Genomic DNA, 23,204 nt, shown 5'->3' with positions numbered 1-23,204 from the left:
GCAGGGCTGACAATTTCAGCAGCTAATCGGGTTACTCTTTGTTTCATAAAAATGAATAGCACTGCAAATGATAGCTCACTGCATTTTGTATGTGGGAAGTCATGCAGTAACCAATGCAGTAACTAAATAACATTTAGGGCGTAATCCTAACCGGCACTTAGGCCAGCATATTCCCAGTTCATCTGGGAAGATAAATTCATCCTTTTGTGGATGGGGTTGCTCCCCCTCCAAAGGAACCAGTACACAGTTTGGGCGTGCTTTGGGACCCAGTGCACTCCTGGAAGCCAGGATTCACTTTTGGATAGTTCATCCGAGAACATTTCTGGAGAACATTTGACTGGTAAGAAGACAGTTTCCTATCATCCCTAAATCAGTAATTTCATTCTCAACTATAGGCTTTCTTTTCCTTTCCTTTCCTTTGTTCTTTCCTATTTCTTATTCATCCACTGTAGTTGGGCCTTTATTTTTCTGAGATTCCTTCTCCTCTGGTGAAGCAAAATATAATATTGATGAAGTAATTTGCTGTTAACGACTGCTAAAAGCGAAGCAATTCCTGTGAAGGCAAAGGCGAGCTCTGTGATGTAACAGAGACCTGGCCATCTGGATGAATGTAAAACTTCTGACGAGATTTCTTGAGCATCTGCTGCCTGGTCTGGATCTTTGCCTCAGCGACAAGGAGGACCTTGGGAGGGTGTGGCAATGCTGTACAGATCCCTGTTAGACACTCCCCTTCCCCCTGACTCAGGGGCACCCTGGAGTTATGGACATCACACTTTCCCATCTAGCTTCAGTTTCTTCCTTCTGTGTCTTAATGTATTTCCCTTCTTATTTCAACAGCATCAGTTTGGGATGAGATTGGAAGAATGAGGGAGCAGACCCAGTCTTCGCAGCAAAGAGCCCACACAGAGGAGAAGCCCTATAAGTGCCAAGAATACAGAAAGATCTTCAGTCAGAGTAGTGTACTTCAACTTCACCAGAGAACCCACACCAGGGAAAAGCCCTTTAAGTGCCAGGAGTGTGGAATGAACTTTAATACCAGCAACAGCCTTATACTCCATCACAGAACCCACATAGGGGAGAAACCCTACAAGTGCCAGGAGTATGGAAAGGCATTCAGTCAGAATAATGCACTTAAGATCCATCAGAGAACGCATACAGGGGAGAAACCCTATAAGTGCTGGGAATCTGGAGAGTGCTTCAGTCAGAGCAGCAACCTTATATGCCCATACCGGGGAGAAACCCTATAAGTGCCAGGAGTGTGGAAAGGCCTTTGGTCAGAGTAGTGTGCTTAAGTGCCACCAGAGGACCCACACAGGGGAGAAACCCTATACGTGCCAGGTGTGTGGAGAGGGCTTCAGTCGCAGCAGCAACCTTATGTGCCATCACAGAACCCACACGGGGTGACACCCTATAAGTGCCAGGAGTGTGGAAAGGCCTTCAGTCATAGTAATGCACTTAAGTGCCACCAGAGGACACACACAGGAGAGAAACCCTATAAGTGCGAGTAGTGCGGAAAGAGCCTCAATCAGAGTGGAAAGCTTAAGATCCACCAGAGAATCCACATGGGGGGGGGAACCCTATAAGTGGCAGCAGTGTGGAAAGGCCATCCGTCAGAGTAATATACTTAAGATCCACCAGAGTACCCACAAAAGGGAGAAATCTTACAAGTGCCAGGAATATGGGAAGACCTTCTTTCAGAGTGGGAAACTTATTAGCCACTCAAGAGAGAAATGTTATACAGGTGTGCGCCAGTTTGCTACATTCTGGCTTGCGCCAGGATCACAAAACCGACTACCACATGTAGCCACGTGGTCTTCGGGGGCACACACACCAATCCTCCGAAAGCGAGGGGATCTCTGCTCCCCTCCCTTCCAGAGGGTTGTCTGAGCCTCCCAGAGGCAGCGCACATCCACCTACTCCTCTGCAAGGCTCAAACTGAGGGAAATAGCATCTCTCGCACGATTTCCAGTTTCTTCTGTGAAACCAGAAGTCACGCGAGAGACACGATTTTCCTCAGTCTGAGCTCAGACTGTGTGTGCACGCACTGCCTCTGGGAAGCTCAGATGACCCTCTGGGGGGGGGGGAGCATCCTCTCCCCTGCGAAGGGCCCAGGTTGTGTCAAGTCCACTTGATGACATGGATTGATTGAGTCCTGATCCCTGTCGTTAAGTGGCGCACGACTGTACAGCTTGTAAGTCTGTGCTCAATCAGGCAATCAAAGATATATCCCTTGTTTGCATCAAATGATTGATGTTTGAAACATTCCTGGTATTTCTGCAGCGTTTGTTTGAAATGTACATGAAGTACTTGTTTGTTCTTGTTTTTTGAAAAATAAAATTTGTCAGACATCTCTGTCCATAGGTAATGAGTAAGAAGTACTGGAATTGTGTATTCAGTTGCGAATAAAAATTTTATTAATTAATAAAAACACAAAACACCACATTTTGCATTTTAATCCAACAAATTTTTTAAAAACCTCGCCATTTTCAAACACCTTTACCTATTGGGCTGGCAGGGACTCCTCAGGGGAAGGGAGCATTTGTTCCTGCCAGCCCAACATTTGTTCCCTTCCTCCAAGGAGGCCTTCAGAGGTCAAAACATCCCCGCAGGAAGCAGCAGATGCCACATTGGTGCCACTGCATTGCTGCAGAGGGATTTAGGATTGGGTTGTTCATCTGATGGGAAGCTTCTCTCCAGTTTATTTAAAAGCTCTCTTTCTCTCTCTCTCTCTCTCTCTTATTCTGTATCTGCGCTGATTGCAACCAGTGTAAGATTCCTTATCAGAGAGCTGTTTCATTGTGCATTAATCATTTCCCTTTGGAAGGGCAGGACTGGCCATCCTCTATTCTACTCCAGGGAACATTTATTAAATAGTCCCTCCATGCTGCCCTCTTTGTCACACTTTAGGACAGGGCTTCCCAAAGTGTGGGTTGCAACTTAACAGTGGGTCACAAACCTATGCCAGATGGGTTGTGACCTGGGCCCACTTGTCCACTGTTGCCTCCAGATGGCTCCAGAATGGAGCAATTTTGGAAACATTTAGAGGCCCAGAAGGCCTTTTTCATGCCAGTGACTCACTATCAACTTCCACAGGCCTCAAAATGGCCTGCAGAAGTGTCCAGAAATCACTTCCAGTCAAACCGGAAGTGACTTCTGAAAACTTAATGCTTCTGCAGGCCATTCTGAGGTCCACAGAGGCCAATAGGTCACCGGCCTAGAAGAGACCTCTGGGACCCTGCAAGAAGAGCAATTTGTTGTGACCCACCAGGGAGGATGGGTTGCGGCACCAGAAGGTTTGGGAATCACTGCTTTAGGGCATTCAACCCTGACTCAAAGCCAAGGATTGTCAAAAGATAATCTCCAGCTTTTCACTCTCTGCACCCCATGGCAAACATGGGGGGGGGGTGTCAAAGAATATATGAATTGTAGGTAGAGCCCCAAGCTCCAAAGTCTTTAGAACTTACTCTGCAATCCTAGTCAAAGGGGCTACAGCCAGCAGTCCAAGCTGCAAAGACCTTGGATTGGCCATGGGTCATTGTGCCTTAATCACTCCCCTTCAGAAGGGCAGAACTGGCCATCCCTTATTCTGCTCCAGAGAACATTTATTAAAAGGTTGTGGGGAGGCCCTGAGATGCCCTGTTCCTGTTGTTGCCTGGCTGCTCCTTGTTAGCCTTTCTCCAGTGACCCTTTGGGTAAGCAATAGTGGGGTGTCCAAAATCACACTGTGGCAAAATGGCAATCCCATCAAAGAAAAGTCTACCTATATGACTGAAATTTCCAGTGTACTGCATGACCAAGCCTTCCTGAGGGGAAGAACCAGACCCTCAGCCAATCAGATGCCCCCTGTCTGACCAATCCCTTTGAAGGGGATTGCTGGAAATGGCATTATTGCCTGAGGTGGCATCATTATTTGGAGCCACAGCTCTCTCTGTTTCTGATGTCATCCAAATGAAAGTTGTAATTGTGGGACATTCATGCATTATTAGCATGCAGTAGATGTTCAGTGCTCAGTTAGGTGAGGGCCCTGGCACAGTAAGGCCCATGAGAGTGGGATACAGAGGGTCAATTGTACACAGGCCCACGGTCAAAGAGGGGACCCAGGAGCCAAAGGAGGGTCCCAGGAAATTTCCTGGGATCCTACATTTTCCAATCTCACCTAGATTCGCTGTCTGCTTGGGATGCTGGGCTACTACAGCAGGCGTGTGGTGGTGGCTGCTGCCACAAACCATATGTGCTGGGCCAAGGAATGCATAAGTGACACTCCTTAACAGAGTGTCTAATCTGACAGAAACTGGCCTGCTACAGTAGCTCTTTGGCTTGTGTATCCGCTTATCATGAAAGAGTGTATTAGCACAGGAACAGAGCTGCATGACTACAGCTGATGCAGAAGTAAGTATTGATAACACAGGCCTACAAAATTGAGAGTCAGAAAAGTTTTTCCCAAACTTTATGGTGGTTTGATATGAATTTGGGGTGCTGATTCCAAAAATGGCATCCGTTTTGGCCTATCACGTCTAGTTTTGGAGACACAGCATAGCCTATGCTGTGTCTCCAAAACTAGACATGATAGGACAAAACGGATGCCATTTTTGGAATTGGCACCCCAAATATACCCAGGAATTGGTAACGTTTAAGGAAGCAAAATGTGTGCTGGCCTGTGTAACCTGTGTAACTGGGATCTCAGCTGGCCTCATGGAATGCAAAAGATGGAGACGGGGCAGACTGGCAGGCCAGGTCCACTGGGCAGGTAGACCTGGCCTCCAGAGGCTTTTCCAGCTGTTGTCATTCTCCCCCTGCCCCATTTTGCCCCCTTTCTACCCATTCCACCTGCACCCATTTCCCACCAAAGAAACTTTGTACCCCTTGGAGGCCCTGTTCTCAAGTCTACAAAGCCTGGAACCAATCCTATCCATTCTAAAGTATTTATGATATGGCAGAAATAGTAATAACGCCATTCATTCATAGTCACCAAAACTGGATGCAGTGATTTATGTCAATACATTCACTTGAAATTGAGTATGGGTTGGCTCATACGTAGTATCAAACCCTGTTCTGACGTTACATGAGTGAACCTGATCTGCTCTGGAGGGCAAGCGCAACATTTACAAATTTAGATCTAATAGCAAACCCTGGTTTGCGCTAGCAAGAAACAAGTACTGCATGTATATCAGATCATACCAGAGGAAGAGGAAGGTTCAGTAAATTAAAAGAAAAGTTTAGAAGGTCTTTAAGTACTGGTGTATCATGGGAAACAGAATAGACAAGATAATAACCCTTTCACTTTGTATTTTGTTTGGTGTCTTGTGTGTTTGTTCTTTAGCCTCCCATTGAGTATAATGTGCTTGTTGATGGCACAAATACTTTTTGTCACATCTGTCACATTGTTTTTAGAAGAGCATTTTACTAATAATCCCAGTGTCCTTGGAGATACATGGGGTGGTAGTTGCATCAGTGATATACGTGATTATGATCATGCTGCTTTTACCAAAATACAATTTGGTAGTCTTAAATGTGTTTTTTCCCTGACAATGCTGAACAATTCACGTATTCATTCTGCGGTTGCGCTAAGAATTCACATATAATTTGCCTGTTCTCTGATACAAAGAACCTCGACTTTGACGACTCAGATTACCGCAAATAGCAGGCTTGCTTATGTCTTTGGAGAAAGGGTGGCGGAAACTTATTCAGCACTTCAATTTCTAAGCTAATGGGTTGAAATAATGATAGCAGAATTACAAACATCATTGCATACTGTCTAACTTGGGCTGCCCACAGGTAATGCAATCATGTTTGCAATTTTGTTATCATTGTTTCAACCCATTACCTTATAGCCATCAATTCTGCATACTAGTGTCTAAATTTATATCACAATTCAATTTCTGTCTTCTTCCTACCTCTTCTCAATCAATCTGTGCATAAAAAATATGTTTGAGTATGGAACTAAGGCAGTTCCACAAGGCCAGCAGATGCAGGTTGTATTATGAAAAGACGCTTCATACCTAGAAGCCATAATAATTCATGGCTTTTTAGCAACACACAACATGTGTGGAAAAGGTAAGAGCTCCCCAACCAGGTACATCTGTACTGAGATTTCATTATAATATAAAGCTAGATACCAATTTCTTGACTCACAGCCCAATCCTACCTAATTCCCTCTGTGCTGATGCAGCCTCACCAATAGGGTGTGACCTGCATCTTGCAGGGGAGTTTCCAGTCCTCAAGGTAAGTGACATCTGAGTGGAACCAAGTCCAGGGATCAAGATTGGGAAACGACTGCTACGGCTAATACTTCTCCCTTCCTGGTCTCCATGACCCCATCCCAGACTCCTTGTTCTACCCATTCCCACCTGCTCCCCACGCTGACTTAACAACACGGGCTCACTGGTGGGCCAACTGCATGCAGCAAACTCATTCTTTCCTCTGCACAGGCTCTTTACACAAAGCAGAAGATGTGGAGCTTGCTGGAGCAATCTCAGAGCCTTCCACATTTCCTTCTGTGATTAATCTGCTGGTGCTGCATTAAGAGCCCAATCCTATGGGCTCTGAGTGCTGGTGCTGAGTTCCAGAGCTGGCACTGGGTGCCGCAAGCATGCCTTAAGGCATGTCCACAGCACCTGGAGAAGAGGGACCACCGGTGGCGCTGGCCCAGTGCTGGATGGACACCGCCCGGAGTTAGGTAAGAGCTCCAGGTAGTGGTAAGGGCCTTGGGGACAGGGGGAGGCATTCTGGGGCAGGGGAGGGAGGGGAGAGGAACCAGAGCTGGAGGGGGTGAGACCAATGGAGCCCTGCTCCACCGGATCCTATATTCTGTATCTGGCTACAAAGCCCAACATGGAGGCTCTCAAGTCCGTACCGGCAAAGACTTAAGAAGCCCCATTGTTGTCTTTGCTGTTGCTGATTGCTGTGTGCTTTTAGTCTGTTTTTCACCATTTTTGTGGGAGACCTGAGATAAGCCTCAGACAACCCCTGTTAACAGATCCAGCCAGAACAAAACAAGGAAAATCATTTCCATTGTGATCTCCTTTTAAGGTTTGGGATATTGGTTAAGAGGATCTGTTCTGTGGTGGAGACTACAGTTCCCCCACTGCAGTGAAGTTCTTTATGGTAGTGATTTCGTTTATTGTGTCATATAGTTTATATTTTAGTATTGATTGTGTAAGTTTCTCTTGGGATTTCTCTTGGGATTGTGGGCATTTCTCTTGGGATAGGAAAGGCGGGGGTATACATCTTTTACATGAATGAATGAATAAGTCTTAAATGATGTTAATGGGCACCAGGAGGGATGCAAGGCGCGTATCCACAGATTACTTAATTTGTGGATATGGGACCCACAGATATGAGGGTCTGCCTATATATCACTAAACTTGGGCTACCGCAGTAATGAACAGACCATGACAGCCAAGTTCAATATCCAATTGGCCTTCTGCCTCCTCTACGTATTCACCATGGACTTCAGCTTCTTGTACCTTAAATTCAAGAGCAATTTTAACTTCAGTAATTCAATTTCATGAATTGTGCCACCACTGGTGCCCCTTGAGGCTTGTAACTCCTTGTTCAGATGGGACAGATGGGATGAACCTAATTGATAAGATCTGCCATCTATGCAACATCCTTTTTGTGAATTTGACCAACTCTAATTGTGAGATTTCATGGAGAACTTTTCAATTGTTGACCAATGAGTTGGGAGTTCCCTTGGCTGAGAAAAACAGAGACCCAGATTGCCTTTCTTTGCCACCTATGAACCACCAGACCAGATTTGGTACTTCCTATAGATATCGTCTGCCAAGCCCCAAAGAATTTTGATTGGCACATCCAGTATTTTCCAAGCTTGTGAAAAATCTGGCAAGAGCTCAAGGAAAGGCATGTGTTGCATGGGGCCAAGTGGTCATTGAAAGTTCACCTCCAGGAAGAAGGTCATCAAGACTAATTGTTCACATAGTCACTTTTGCAGTGGTACTCCACCCCATGATCCAGAGCAGGGGTGCCCAAACCCCGGCCCGGGGGCCACATGTAGGCCTCGGGGGCTCCCAATCAGGCCTGCGTGGAGCCCCCAGTCTCCACTGAGCCTCTGGTCCTCCGGAGACATATTGGGGCCCATGCTGGCCCGACACAACTGCTTTCAGCATGAAGACGACTGTTCAACCTTTCACCTGAGCTGTGGATGAGGGCTCCCTCCACTACTTGCTGTTTCACATCTGTGATGCAGCAGTGGCAGCAAAGGAAAGGCTGGCCTTGCTTTGTGCAAGGCCTTTTAAAGGCCTTTGTGCAAGGCTACTGCAAAACCTTCATTTGTTCATATAAGTTCCATCTCTAATAAATTCATTTATGTAAATTTATTCAAATTTGAAATGTAAATTAATTCTTTTTTTTTTTTTGCCGGGCCCCTGACACAGTGTCAGAGAGATGATGTGGTCCTCCTGCCAAAAAGTTTGGACACCCCTGATCCAGAGCATGCAGACCAGGCTATTTGGGAAAACAAGATTCACCTTTCTGAAACTGGAAGCAACTTCTGGCTGCAGGCTATCAGAGTGCGTAAATGAACCAGTTGAATGGTTTGGCAGCAGAACCCAATTGGAATATCAGCATATGAAAGTAAATGCAAGGAGCTATCCATGATCATTGAGAGAGGAGATGTTAAGAAACCTCAGGGCAACACTGGTATTCACACACAGTGTGGAAGAAGAAGGAATGTAGAGCCATGTCCTTGGTAAAGAGCAGGGGTGTTCAAACTTTTTGGCAGGAGGGTCACATCATCTCTCTGACACCATGTCAGGCAGAGAAAAATGGATTAATTTACATTTCAAATTTGAATAGATTTACATAAATTTACATAAATGAATATATTAGAGATGGACCTTATATGAATGAATGAAGGTCTTGCAATAGAGTAAGGCCTATAAAAGACCTTGTATAAAGCAAGGCTGGCCTTTCCTTCACTTTCCTTCACAGATGTGAAACAGCAAGCAGTGAAGGGAGCAGTGTTTCTCAAACACGGATCGGAACCCACTAGGTGGATCGCGAGCCCATCCATTTCAGTATTATATTTTTACTATATTAGACTTGATGCTATCATGGCATGTGACAGTATTTGGGGAGATCTGTACTTTTAACAGGTTACAATGTATATGCTTTTAACAATTATGGTCAATGGGGCTCACTCCTGGGTAAGTATAGGTAGGATTACAGCCCAGGATTATTAAAAAATTTTCTGTCACTTCCAGTCATGACATCACTTCCAATGGGTCCTGACAGATTCTTATTCTAAAAAGTGGAACCCGGTAATAAAAGTTTGAGACCATTGATCTAGAGCAGGGGTGTCCAAACTTTTTGGCAGGAGGGCCACATCATCTCTCTGACACTGTGTCAGGGGCCAGGAAAAAAAATAAAAGAATTAATTTACATTTTAAATTTGAATAAATTTACATAAATGAATATATTAGAGATGGAACTTATATGAATGAATGAAGGTCTTGCAATAGCTCACGGCCTATAAAAGGCCTTGCACAAAGCAAGGTCAGCCTTTCCTTTGCCGCTGCATCACAGGTGTGAAATAGCAAGTGGCAGAGGGAGCCCTCGTCCCACAGCTCAGGCAAAAGGTTGAACAGTCGCCCTCACGCTGAGAGCAATTTCATTAGGCCAGCATGGGCTCCAGCAAGTCTCCAGAGGGCCAGAGTTTCATTGGAAACTGGGGACTCCCCATGGGCCGGATTGGGAGTTCCTGAGGGCCGCAAGTGGCCCCTGGGCCAGGGTTTGGGCACCCCTGGTAAAGAGGAACAGCATTTGTCCTGTATGACCTGTCACCTTCCGGACATCACCACCTTCCTGAATCTCAGCTGAACATACTTTATTTTATTGCATACAGTCTCCTGTTCTTGTCCCTACCTCTGGTTGCCAAACCAATCATGGTGTTACATGAATAAAACTGGGACCTTGTTTTCATCCCAGTCTTGGGTGTGTATAAACTTAACCCACCTATCCACCCCACTTCTCCTTTCTGCAAGTTGTCGACCATTTAAGATAGCTTTGCAGGCCTTTGTAAAAAAATCTGCTTCGGCTCCTGGCCAAAGATAATAGATAAACCATTATGTAAGGAAATGATATTCGCATTGATATTTGCATATTCGCATATTAGCAGAAATAACACTGCAATAAATGACTTTTAAAATAAAGTCAAACACAACTGTGTGCTATGCCTGGGAGGCCAGACCTCATATCTCGTCCCAGCAAGTGCTAATTAGCACAACTTAGTGTGAAGTGAATGCAAACGGAAAAAGTGTCACTTTACAACCATTTTATATTCAGAATGTGGCAGAGCTGCAGTAGAAGCCCATAAAAGTTTACTCAGAAGTACGTTCCAGTTTGTTCAATGGGGCTTACTCCCAGGTAAATATGCATTGGATTGCAGCCCTAGAAGCCTAATCTCAAATACTTGCTACAAGTATTTCTAATGATGTCACAGATCTGAGTGTTGCAGAAGGAGCTTTCTGCATCCATACTAAAAGAGTTCTCTGGATTCTTGCCCTTTTTCAAACCATCCAGCAATTTCTCTGCTGAATGGGGATCTCAACAAAAACAGCTCTTCATCTCATTTTTAGTGTTTGTTGTTCAGGATAATGCAAGTTGATTAAACGCTTAGCTTCCGAACGTCCATTGCACTGTACCTGCTTTTCTTCACTTCGCCTTTGCATTTACCTTGGCAAAAACCCATCTTTCCTCGTATACCTCTGTGCATCCCGCGAACATGACATTTAACTGTATTTAGAACTGGAATAAAATCCAAAGATAACACAGCAGTCAAAATTCCTCTTGGGCTTGTAAGCAAAATCACGCAGGCGGTTCTTCTGCTTGATATCTGCCCTGTTGTTGGCAACCTTCAATCCCGAAAGACTATGGTATCGCACTCTGAATGGTGGTTCTGGAACAGCATCTAGTGTGGCTGAAAAGGCCAGTTTGGGAGTGACAATCCCTTCCACACTGGGAGCAAGTGCAGTCTGTCCCTGGTCTGTCTCCCTGGCTATGGGCCTTCCTTCTTTGCCTCTTTGCCTCAGACTGTTGGCCAAGTGTCTCTTCAAACTGGGAAAGGCCATGCTGCACAGCCTGCCTCCAAGCGGGCCGCTCAGAGGCCAGGGTTTCCCACTTGTTGAGGTCCACTCCTAAGGCCTTCAGATCCCTCTTGCAGATGTCCTTGTATCGCAGCTGTGGTCTACCTGTAGGGCGCTTTCCTTGCACGAGTTCTCCATAGAGGAGATCCTTTGGGATCTGGCCATCATCCATTCTCACAACATGACTGAGCCAACTGGAGGTTGTCCATGACTTTGTGTACCTTTGCTCGATATCTGCCCAGTGGTAACAGAAAGTGTTTGGCAAAGGCACACTTTCAGATTGCATGTGGAGTATCACTCGGTGTCTGGAATGTATCAGAGGCATTTACCTTTCTGCAACCTTTGCTCCTTAATGGTTATCACCCAGGAAGAAATGTGTCTTCCCATTTTCCACTCTAAATGTGAATCATTCCAGGAATTCACTTCTGCATGTAATTCCTCTTTCATATGTGTCTTTCAGACACCCTGCATCGCTGCTGTTCCAAGTCATCTCTCATTCTTTCAGGCTGACATGAAAATGACAGAGGGACTGACCCAACTGCCTTGATTAAGAGGTTAAACTAGTGTGCGCATCATATTATACTTGAGCCCTGAATCCATCTAAAAATATTTGTTCACATAAGACCAAGACCAGGTGAGTGTGCAGTGTGCTGTAGTTCACTCCTAAGCCCCAGGTTTCATGCTGTTGTCATAAAATTGGAAGCAACCAATATTATCCAGTCCACCAACCTGCCTGGCGTGGCATGTATCTGAAGTGGAGCACCTGGTGGCAAGACCCCCTTCTCTCCCCTTTCTCTTTATTTCCCTATGAAAATCACACCCCCAATTCTTTCCTAACTTTCCTCCTCCTTTCCTTTTCAATTTGGGAAGGAAAAAGGAAAAGCAATGAGGTATCATTTTGCTGACCTTCCCATGTAGGCCATCCACTGGGGGCTGTTTTGGGGGGCTATCATGCTTCATGGTTGGCCTGGTAGGTTTGCTGTGCTTCATGGTAGTTGTCCAAAGTTGTCCCTTGAACCCTCCATAGAACCCATGCAATCCAGAGTACAGAGATCTGAAACATGAGAGAAACGTGATGCATTAAGAGCTCCAGCCATTTCATTTTCCTGGAAGTCCCCAGCACTGCTCCTTGTCAAATCCAAAACGAACTCCAAACTTACTGCATCAGCAAGAGGAAGGCAGAGAAAAGAAAATAACAGTCTATTGAGCTTAACAACTCTAGGTTAAATTGCCTGCTGTCTGGGTAAAGTGGTATGATCAGTGGAAACTCTACATGCCACAAAGACAAATTCCAGCATCTTCAACTGATTGCTATCGGCGAGTCACCTCAGCAGAGACGTAGCAACCCTGACATCAGTTTAGGGAGTGCCAATGCTATCCACATGTATTGAATTGGCAACCTTCAGTCTTGAAAGACTATGGTATCGCGCTCTGAAAGGTGGTTCTGGCACAGCGTCTAGTGTGGCTGAAAAGGCCAATCCGGGAGTGACAATCCCTTCCACACCGGGAGCAAGTGCAGTCTGTCCCTGGTCTGTCTCCCTGGCTATGGGCCTTCCTTCTTTGCCTCTTTGCCTCAGACTGTTGGCCAAGTGTCTCTTCAAACTGGGAAAGGCCATGCTGCACAGCCTGCCTCCAAGCGGGCCGCTCAGAGGCCAGGGTTTCCCACTTGTTGAGGTCCATCCCTAAGGCCTTCAGATCCCTCTTGCAGATGTCCTTGTATCGCAGCTGTGGTCTACCTGTAGGGCGCTTTCCTTGCACGAGTTCTCCATAGAGGAGATCCTTTGGGATCCGGCCATCATCCATTCTCACGACATGACCAAGCCAACGCAGGCGTCTCTGTTTCAGCAGTGAATACATGCTAGGGATTCCAGCACGTTCCAGGATTGTGTTGTTTGGAACTTTGTCCTGCCAGGTGATGCCGAGGATGCGTCGGAGGCAGCGCATGTGGAAAGCGCTCAGTTTCCTCTCCTGTTGTGAGCGAAGAGTCCATGACTCGCTGCAGTACAGAAGTGTACTCAGGACGCAAGCTCTGTAGACCTGGATCTTGGCATGTTCCGTCAGCTTCTTGTTGGACCAGACTCTCTTTGTGAGTCTGGAAAACGTGGTAGCTGCTTTACCGATGCGCTTGTTTAGCTCGGTATCGAGAGAAAGAGTGTCGGAGATCGTTGAGCCAAGGTACACAAAGTCATGGACAACCTCCAGTTCATGCTCAGAGATTGTAATGCAGGGAGGTGAGTCCACATCCTGAACCATGACCTGTGTTTTCTTCAGGCTGATTGTCAGTCCAAAATCTTGGCAGGCCTTGCTAAAACGATCCATGAGCTGCTGGAGATCTTTGGCAGAGTGGGTAGTGACAGCTGCATCGTCGGCAAAGAGGAAGTCACGCAGACATTTCAACTGGACTTTGGATTTTGCTCTCAGTCTGGAGAGGTTGAAGAGCTTTCCGTCTGATCTGGTCCGGAGATAGATGCCTTCTGTTGCAGTTCCAAAGGCCTGCTTCAGCAGGACAGCGAAGAAAATTCCAAACAAGGTTGGTGCAAGAACACAGCCCTGCTTCACTCCGCTTCGGATGTCAAAAGGGTCTGATGTGGAGCCATCGAAGACAACATCTTCTGGGTCCACAAGACCTTTCAATTGTGGTAAGGAGGGCTTGAACATTTTCCAAGTGTGTGTGTTCTTTGTTTTTTGAGATAACTGTTAATCCAAAACAATATTCACAGATTAAGGGCACAATCCTAACCAGGTCTACTCAGAAGTATTTTGTTCAGTGGGGCTTACTCTCAGGAAAGTATGGTTAGGATTGCAGCCTTAGTAACGTAATAATGGTATGAGGCTCAACTTATTTTCACGATGGATTATATGAGCATTTGAGAGCCCAATCCTGAACTCGACGGCACAGCTCTGTGCTGCCGAGCACAGTCGCAAACGTGCCGTAAGGCACATTCGTGGGGCTCACTGCTGAGCTCCCGTCTGTGCTAGCCCAGCGCCCGCAGCTCGGCAGTCTCCGGGACCGCCGAGCGGCAGAACAGGCGGGGGCAGGGAGGAGGCGTTCTGGGGAGGGGGAAGGCCGGCAGGAGGTGGGTGGCCAAAATCTGTAATCCATCCTTCAAAGGATTATTTTCAATACTCCTTATACAAAGTGAGACTGTCATATTCTAAGTATGACCCTGATCCAGCAAGTGGTCAGCTGTACATTACCAAACATAAAGACGCTCCTGCAGGAGATAGGAGAACTCTGCACAATGTCATAGATAACTGTTTTGGTACATTTAAAAAAAAATCTGCATGATGAATTGCAGTAATAATTTATTTGGACAAATTAAAGAGTCACGATTAAGCAATGAGTTTTCATGTTTGACACAACTCTGCATCAGACTAAATGGTAAGCAAAAGAACGGGGGACAAGGCATGTTGGATAAGCCTGAGGAGAAGGGGGCAAAATCCCTGGTCTTCTGGAGAGGGCAGGCCATGACAAAACAAACTATATAGTACAGTACAAAATAATACTATATAGTTCAGTAAAAAAATGATTACAAAATTTTACAAAATATTACATATTATGTTACAAAATACATCCCCCCCCCCAGAATACTTGGGGAATACAAGTGCATTGAAGGTGGATTAGTAGTGAAAATGCAGCCCAGGTCTTCTCCATGAGCACCAACATGTATTAATACAGTGCAAACATGGGAAAGTGAAACTGACACCTTCAGAGCAGAACTACAAGGCTCCAGTAGTTGGTCACCCTGTTCAGTTCACAAAATTCCTAGGCCCCAAGAGTGAGGTCCCCCTTCTTCTAGTTCAGTGTATGTCTAGACCAGGGGTCTCCAAACTTTTTGGCCAGAGGGCTGTATGAGATATCTGGTGCAGTGCTGAGGGCCAGAAAAAATTTAAATATAAAATTTAAATAAATAAATTAGAGATGGAATTTAGATGAATGAATAAATGAATGAGTGGGCTCATTCACTCAGCCTCTCAGAACACCCTCCAGATGCAATCAGAGCACAGCTCTGGTCATGTTCAGTCGAGTGGGCCAGAGGCTTTCAGGGGACAATAGGCTGGCTGCTGGCCGGATAGAGGCTCACTGCGGGCTGCATCTGGCCCCCGGGCCGGGGTTTGGAGACCCCTTGTCTAGACCACATGGCCTTTTAACAAGTCTACATGTATTTTGGCATTGTTTGAAAGTGAAACTAGCAGTATAGAGTACAAATATAAGTCTATAAAATATAACAGAAAAGAAAAAAGAAAAAATTAAAATAATGATTAAACAAAAAAGATCAGGCAAACTTATTTCACCTAGGCTTTGTTTCAAAATCATCACATAGAGCAGTGGTTCCCAAACTTTGGGTCAGGACCCACTGTTGGGTTCTGACCTGATTTTTGGTGGGTTGCCAAGGGATGATGAAAAAGTCAGGTAACTAACTTCTTCAAGCCCTATATCAGATACTATAGCTGCTAATTATTCTGCAAAGATCTGAGCTGCTGCAGTTTGCAAGCATGTGTAAATATAGGGAGATAAATGCTTGTGGGTCTTTTTTGGAGTTATTACTTATAAACAAACAAACAAATATTTCTTTCTAGATCTCCTTCTTTAAAAGTCTAGTTAATCTGGGTTGGTCCTGATAGGGTGTCATTTTAAAAAGTGGGTCCCGGTGCTAAAATATTTGGGAACCACTGACACAAGAGTAATGAGGGAAATAGTAAAAGCTAATCCTTGGGATGTCTGTGCATTATTACTACAAAAAGCAAAAGCAAATGAGGAGGACTTTGTTGAGGTAGAAGAAAAGAAACACATTTAGTGCTACTCAGAGTAAAGAAATTATCCCATTTTGATAAATGTTTTCATTTAATTTCAATCTTGTTCTTGTTGAGTTAAAAGAATCTATTGTTTAAACTTGTTTTAAAAAATGTAGTAACATAGGATTTGTAGGAAAATTTAGGAAGGGGGGGGGGTCCAATCACGCATCTTGCCCCAGGCCCAATGCCAGTTCTCAGTGTCCCTGGTTTTGGAAGAACCCCATCAATCTCAAGTAGTGATTTTCAATCAGTGTGCCACAGCACATTGGTGTGCTGCAAATGGTCCACAGGTGTGCTGTGGAACTTGGGGAGGATGGTCACTTAGTAGGGCCCTTGGGGGAACCTCTGTTATCCATATTATCAATCATTCTTCGTTTCTTGGTGGAAGGCCATTGCTCAGTGGTAGAACTACTTGAACAGTATCACTGCTTTAAGAGCTTTTGAGCACATTTGTCTGGTTCAATATAAGGCAGTTTCTTATTTTCATGTTGCTGGCCCTGTGCTGGAACAATTTCATGTGATGATATATGCTTTTCCAATCTGGCTCTGGGCAAAGTCCCCTTGCCTCGATTTGTAGCTTGCTTGCTATTTATGAACTTTCTTGGCTAGTATTAAGGATTTAATAATAATACTTAGAATTTGTATAGTGCTTTGGAATTGTCTGAAGTGCTCCTCACATGTATTCTTACGATATAAAAAAAAAACCTTAAAAACAACAACACTTTGATGGTAAAATAACAGTCAAGGCTGAGTAGCTTGCCTATGGCCACATGGCAAGTTCATGGTAGAGGCCAGATTTCAACCAGGGAAGTCCTGATTCACAGTCTCTTACAGCATAAGCCAGTGGTTCTCAACGTGGGGCATTGCGACGCCCCAGCCAGAGAGCCCTGACCTCTGCCCACTTAAGGGGCAGGGAGGGGGGAAGGCAGCAATGCAACCCGCTGGATCGTGTTGCTTTGGAGAGGCGCGGAAGCTTGCTGCCACTTTCCAGAGCCTGCATCAGCCTTCTGGGGTTGCAGGGAGCCCCTGCACCAGCCTCCACAGGGCTCCCCACGTTGCAGAGACCCTCAAAATCGTGACAACATCCGGTTTTGCGTTCAAAAAACCGGAAGTGGTTGCAATTTCAATTCTGAGGGACTCTGCATGTTGGGGAGCCCTGTGTAGGCTGGCGAAGGGGTTCCCTGCACTCTTGGGAGGCTGCTGCAGGCTGTGGTAAGCGGCAGAAAGCCCCTGCACCCCTCCAAAGCAGTGTGATCCAGCGAGTCGCGTCGCTGCCTTCTACCGCCCCCCCACAAACATACTGCCGTTCAAACTCTCCCTGAGAGTTTGAGAACCGCTGGCATAAGCCTATGCATGTCTACTCAGAAGTAAGCCCCATGTGTTGAAGGGGGCTTACTCCCAGGAAAGTGTGTATAGGATTTCAGACATATCCACTGTACCAACAGGTTTGAAAGTACTGTAAACAGTAAATATTATAGAACTTCTGTGTATGCATCTAAAAAGCAGCTATTTTTGGACTACCTACGAGATTTCACAGCAACCAACAAGGGTTTTACTGAGAGTTAAGAGTTAAGGAGTTAATATTAAAAGCTTCTGTTCTGAGCCTATAAAGCAGCTTTGAGTACCTTGGTCTACTGAACATTGACCATACAAGCACAGTTCTTTCATTTAATAGTCCCTAGATTAAAGAAGAACTTCTGGAAGTCAGGGCACTTGATCTCTCATACAGCTAAGCATTATGAATTGGGCAAATCTGTATACCAAACCAGGGAATTACAAACTGAGGCACCATCACTAATCCACACTTCTGATTGCTGGTTCCCCATCCTCAATCAGTTGGACAAATGTGAACGGGCTGTTGCCAATGACCTCACTTTCCAAAATGTTCACAGCCTCTCCTAGGCCCATCTTGTTTCCTTAGCTGACAATCCTGAGAGTCAGTCAAGACTTGGTCCTGGAGAGAAGGAGGCAGGCTCAATTTCAACAACCTTTAATGGCATAATAGAAAATACTACAATATACTTAAATAAACAGCGCAGATACAAAACACAAAAAAATTACGCATAAACAAAACCACAGAAAAAATTGCTTGCCCATATACCCCAATCAGGGCTGCTTAAAACTGTTGGCGGTAAGGACTTTTGCTAGAAACTCGGCAACAAGAGTCGTAATATCGTGCAAAAAGTCGTGTAAGAGGAACGCTGCAAGTAGGTGGGGAGGGCCAGAATAACTGGAGAGAACAGGGCCCAGAATAGAGCAGCAGAGGGCAAATGCAAAGAAAATGGGTGACGGAATCAGGCTCAATGCCACATCAATTACAGCATCTTTGATCAAAGGGAACCCGAGAGTACTGGCCATTCAGCACTGCAGAGGGAAAAATGTTAAACCGGGCTAACACAAAAGCCCTCCTCTCAAGGGGGTTCACAAGAAGCTGAAAATAAGAATGGCCATTGGCAAAGGCAGGTGAGATTCCATAATAAAGGCAGGCTCTCTGTAAGCAAGATCACATTAATGAAGAGCCATTGATTGCAATGGAAAGCTGCAATGCCTATGGGGCATCTGTGTGTCATTTTCCTCTAAAGCAGTGATTTTCAACCTTTTTCATCTCAGGGCATGCTGACAAGGTGCTAAAACTGTCAAGGCTCACCATCAGTTTGTAGGCAAGGCACATTGTATTGCCATTAGGGGGCTGATATCTCCCAAATGGCCCTACTAATAAATCAACCTTCCTCAAACTTCCACAGCACACTTGCAGACCGTTTGTGGCAGACCAATGTGCCACAGCACACTGGTTGAAAGTTACTGCTCTAAAGTCCTACAAATTTGGGGGGTTCCTGACATGGGTCTCTTTGAATCTTCGCCTGCTCAATAGAAGGGGCAGATTAAAAAAGACCCATTGGGGCCACCTGGGGATTACAAGGGGGTAAGGAAGCATAAGGGAATGAAAGTTCCCTTTCCCTGAGGAGACCTCCAGTGACCTCTCTGGCCCCGCTGGATACAACATTTGTCATTTTGGCACCATTGCAACCAATGTTGATAGGCTAGGATTAGGCTGCCCCACAACTAACCCTTTGGAGAATGAGGTAAACAGTTTCAGCAAACTGTTATTTATGTTTTACACAACATATGTCATCAGTGGGGGCTGAAGAAACTTAATTGGAATTGTTTGGAAATTAATACACTGTCTCTGCAGCTGTGCATCCATTGTTGCATCAGCAGTTGTTATAATGAAACCGTTGGTGAATCTCATTTTGTTTCCCTGCAGTACTATGTCATTTCCTTTAAGCAGGGAATGATTTTGATATTCCTGAAATGTAGGAATTGCAACTCCTTCCCAAAATTAGGGACACGGAGATTCCTTCCCATATGGGTCTCATTCTTTCAAGAAAAAGTAATTGTCAGTTATTCCAAATTGGCAATTTGGGTCCAATGACTAACTGAGCTCATAAGTAACTTCAGTGGATTTTCACTGGGTTTGCCAAAGAACCAAAAATAGACATCGGTTAACTGAACAGAAGAACAAAATGAACTTCAGAGTTCTGTATTAAATACACAGCTGTAAAGGAGCTGTTTGTTGGCCACGTCAGTTCTGTACTGTCAGAAATGTTGTGTACCACATGAATACTGTATATTCAGTTTGTCCATCATTATCATACTTGAAATTAATTCCTATAAAATTATATGCATTCATACAAAAAATGGATCCTATTCAGTTTCGTTGCTAAAAATTAGTTTGAGAGGGTGGGAAAAGGCACCTTAACTAGAGTTGAATTTCCAGCTGAGAACTGGATTAGGAATAAACTGGGACCAGAAAATGTTCATTCAGATGATCCGTTTTCGCATACATCTTCTACCCACTCGCCCCGCTCACACACACTTGCTAATTACATTTGATTCTACTTCTGTGGCAGCATCCACGGTATGTACGAGTTAGAGTTAACTCGTTAACTAGAGTTAGAGTTAACTCATAGAGTAGAGTAGAGTTAACTTGTAGAGTTAAACCGAAGCAGCTTGGGGGGTTACATATTTGGAAGTGCTAAAAAATGCCCCTTTCTGGTATTTTTCAGCCCCCCCCCCCCAAAAAAAAGCTTTCTTATTCATTTACATTGCCCTTGCATTCCCTCACCATGCCACTATGATGCCACTATGTAGCTAAGGGCACAATCCAAACTGCGCCTTGGGCTGACACAAATCCCTTGCACTGTCCCTGGAGGGTCGCAAATGTGCCATAAGGCACGTTTGCACCTCCTTACAAGGAAGCCACGTCGGCGCATCCAGATGTGCTGAAACACAGAGGCTGAATCCAGCCTCCTTGGCGGCTTCCCCACCAAGTCTTGTGACAACATGGCTGGGCCGACACAAGAGGAAAAGGTAGGCATGGGGGAGGTGGGGGGGAAGCGAGAGGGAGGCATTCCTGGGCAGGGGGAGGGCAGGGAGGGCGGGCGGTGGGTGGCCCTGGAGGTGGGCAGGCGGGCAGTGGGAGGAGGGGCTGGGATCTGGCAGTTTTGCCAGATCCCAACCCCCGTTCCTGGGGAGAATGGAGCAGCTTCAAGTCGCTCCACTCTCCTCAGACTTGTGCCACCTCCAGAGGTGGCGCAAGTCCGAGGAGACCCATAGGGACCAGAAGCCCTTGCCCAGGGGTAAGGGGAAAACTTTCCCCTTGCCTCTGGCTAAGCCACTTCTGGCCACTATCCTGTGCTGGATACAGCGCAAGCCTCCTGGCTTGCCTGTTCCAGCGCAGGGTAGGATTGCACCCTGAATCTGACTGGTTCCATAACCTTGTGATGTTGTCATGTTCACTGCATGAGCCCCAAGAGAATGCACCACCAATGTGACTCATCTGAAATCATCAGCTATCCTGCCACTGGTTCTGCCATCTAGTGAGCTGGCAGGAATGAGGGGCAGGGCCTTTTCAGTAGTGGCACACTGGTTGTAGATTTCCTTTTCCCAGGAGGCCCAAATAGCTTATTCTCTTGATCAATGGTTCCCAAACTGGTGGGTCATGACCTGCCAGCCAGGGAAGTACTTTAAGGGGCAGAGTGGGGCGGGGGAAGGTGGCACCGCAATCCCCAGGATCGTGCTGCTGTTGGGCGGTTTCTTTTCTAAACTCACCTGAGTGCTGGCTTCCATGGGGGGGGGGGGGTTTGCAGGGAGCCCTGCAGAAGCCTCTACAGAGCTCCCCAAGCCTCTTTAACAATTAAAAAATGATCAAAAACCACTTCCGTTTTTTCATTTGAAAATAGGAAGTGATTTTTGATTTTTTTTTTTTACTCTTATAGAGGCTTGGAGAGCATGCAGAGGTATCTGTGGAGGTCCCTTCACTCCCCAGAGGCTGGCACTCCCTCGGGTAATTTTAAAAAGCCCTCCCACAACAGCAGCGCAATCCTGGGGATTGCATTGCTGCCTTCCCCCCTCCTTGCACACTCCCAACTCCCTTGTAGGAGTTTGGGAAGCACTATTCTAGATGTTTTTAAGCACCTGGTCAAGACTTATTTATTCTAAGTGGCCTTCTGTTAAATATGACTTTGTCCCTCTTGTCATTTTTTCTCTTATTACTTGTCATTATTGATATTCTTGGATGGGGTTCTTTTTAAATTTTCCCATTCATTATCTTTTAATGGTGATTGGAGGTCTCCATGGAAAGGGTGGGATACAACATCTGTTAAATAAATAAATATATTCTAAGGATTGGGGAACCGCACCTATCAGAATTCTTAAACAAATGAATACAGGCATCTCCCACTCATTTGACAGGTTAGGGATCAGAGCAGTGTTGGAAAGCAGAAACGGTTGAAAATGGAACCCAGTCTTTTTGTAGTTTACAAATGTTGCTTCCAATGCTTTTTTAGCTAGCAAACTGCAAATGTCTTTTTAAACTTGCGAATTCCTACTGTCACACAAAAATTTCTGCAAATGGACTCTCCTTACCCCTTCAGGTAAGCTGACACTCACTCACTCACTCCAGTTTAAATCACCATGTCATATGCAAATCAACATGGGGGAGGGCAATTTTAGCCTTTAAAACACCAGAGAGAGGTTGAAAGAGCGGCACATGCGTTGAATGAATGAGTTCTGGCTATAATTAAAATGTGTTGAAAGAGCGGATCATCGGAAAATGAACTGTCAGAAATCGGGGGATACCTGTATTCCCACAATCTAAGACGGTTGAAAAAGTTTCCACCCAATATCTGAAGCTGAAAAATATTCAGCACTAGGGCCATTGCCTTCTTGGTAGTGGTGCCTCATTCAAGGAGCTACCTCCTCGTGTTCATTGAAAAATTGGAATTGACATGGTAGTTATTGGTATAAGAGCAATTGAAATTATTTTGTAGGGATATATTATTTTGGATGCCCTGTCTATTTTTTATTTATCTCAATGTACAATGGAATATTCTAGGAAACAGTCTTTAAAAGCTCAGAAAGCCTCACCAAATACCAGTACTTCCATTCAGACAATGTTAACCCTTGAGAAGAGTACAGAAAGAAAGAAAGAGGACCAAGCAGGAATTATGAATGTTCTCAGAGAGATCCGCGAAGAGTCCAGACAGATGAAAACACAGATCTCTAATCTAGATAAAAATTTGACTGAGAAACTAGACCAGTTATCATTTAAACTGAAGGAGATGGATGAGATGGCGAAGGAAACACGTAAAAAGGTCAATAGAAACCAGATAGAGATCAATAAGATGAAAGAACAAGCAAAAAAAGACCAGGTAAAGATTGAACAGCTCACTCAATGTGTGGAGGTTGCTGATCAGCGCAATTTAGTCCTGGAAAGAAGCATTATGTTACTGGAGCTTCAACAGGCAGGCTACATGCTCCGCGTTCAGAATTATCCAGAAGAAAAACAAGAAGATATCAGAGCAACAATGATTCATTGGTTGGGAGAACAAACGGAGTTTGAAACAGAACTTTTAGAAGGTGGATTACATGCAGTGTATAGACTTAGATCTGTATATGCAAAAGCTCACAATCTACCAAGAGAAATAATGTTGAAGTTTACACAGAAAAGGGTGAGAGATATGGTTCAACAAGCACTGATGGAGAAAACATTAATGGTTGGAGGAAATCCTGTGAGAATTTTAAGGGAAATACCATGGAGCATAAGACAAAAGAGATTACAATATAGGACTCTTACATCATTTTTGAGAAGAGAGAATGTTAGATATAGATGGTTACTCCCAGAAGGATTAGTCTTTACATATCAACTGAAAAGATATAGTATAACATCAAGAATGAAAATGAGAAACTTCTTGGAGATGGTGCAAAGAGATCAAGAGGAACAAGAACTACCAAAAGATGCAA

At 45.0% G+C, this 23,204-nt stretch overlaps 1 pseudogene; it reads left to right on the top strand.

Moving 5' to 3' along the window:
* The first annotated feature begins 1,125 nt into the window (after positions 1-1,125).
* LOC136638506 (zinc finger protein 813-like) overlaps positions 1,126-23,204 on the top strand; it is a 143,947-nt pseudogene continuing 121,868 nt past the window's right edge.

The sequence above is a fragment of the Tiliqua scincoides genome, chromosome 2, assembly GCF_035046505.1.
Source record: "Tiliqua scincoides isolate rTilSci1 chromosome 2, rTilSci1.hap2, whole genome shotgun sequence".
Taxonomy (NCBI): Eukaryota; Metazoa; Chordata; class Lepidosauria; order Squamata; family Scincidae; genus Tiliqua; species Tiliqua scincoides.
Note: the sequence above shows the minus strand (reverse complement) of the source record. Positions and strands in the feature narration are given on the sequence as shown.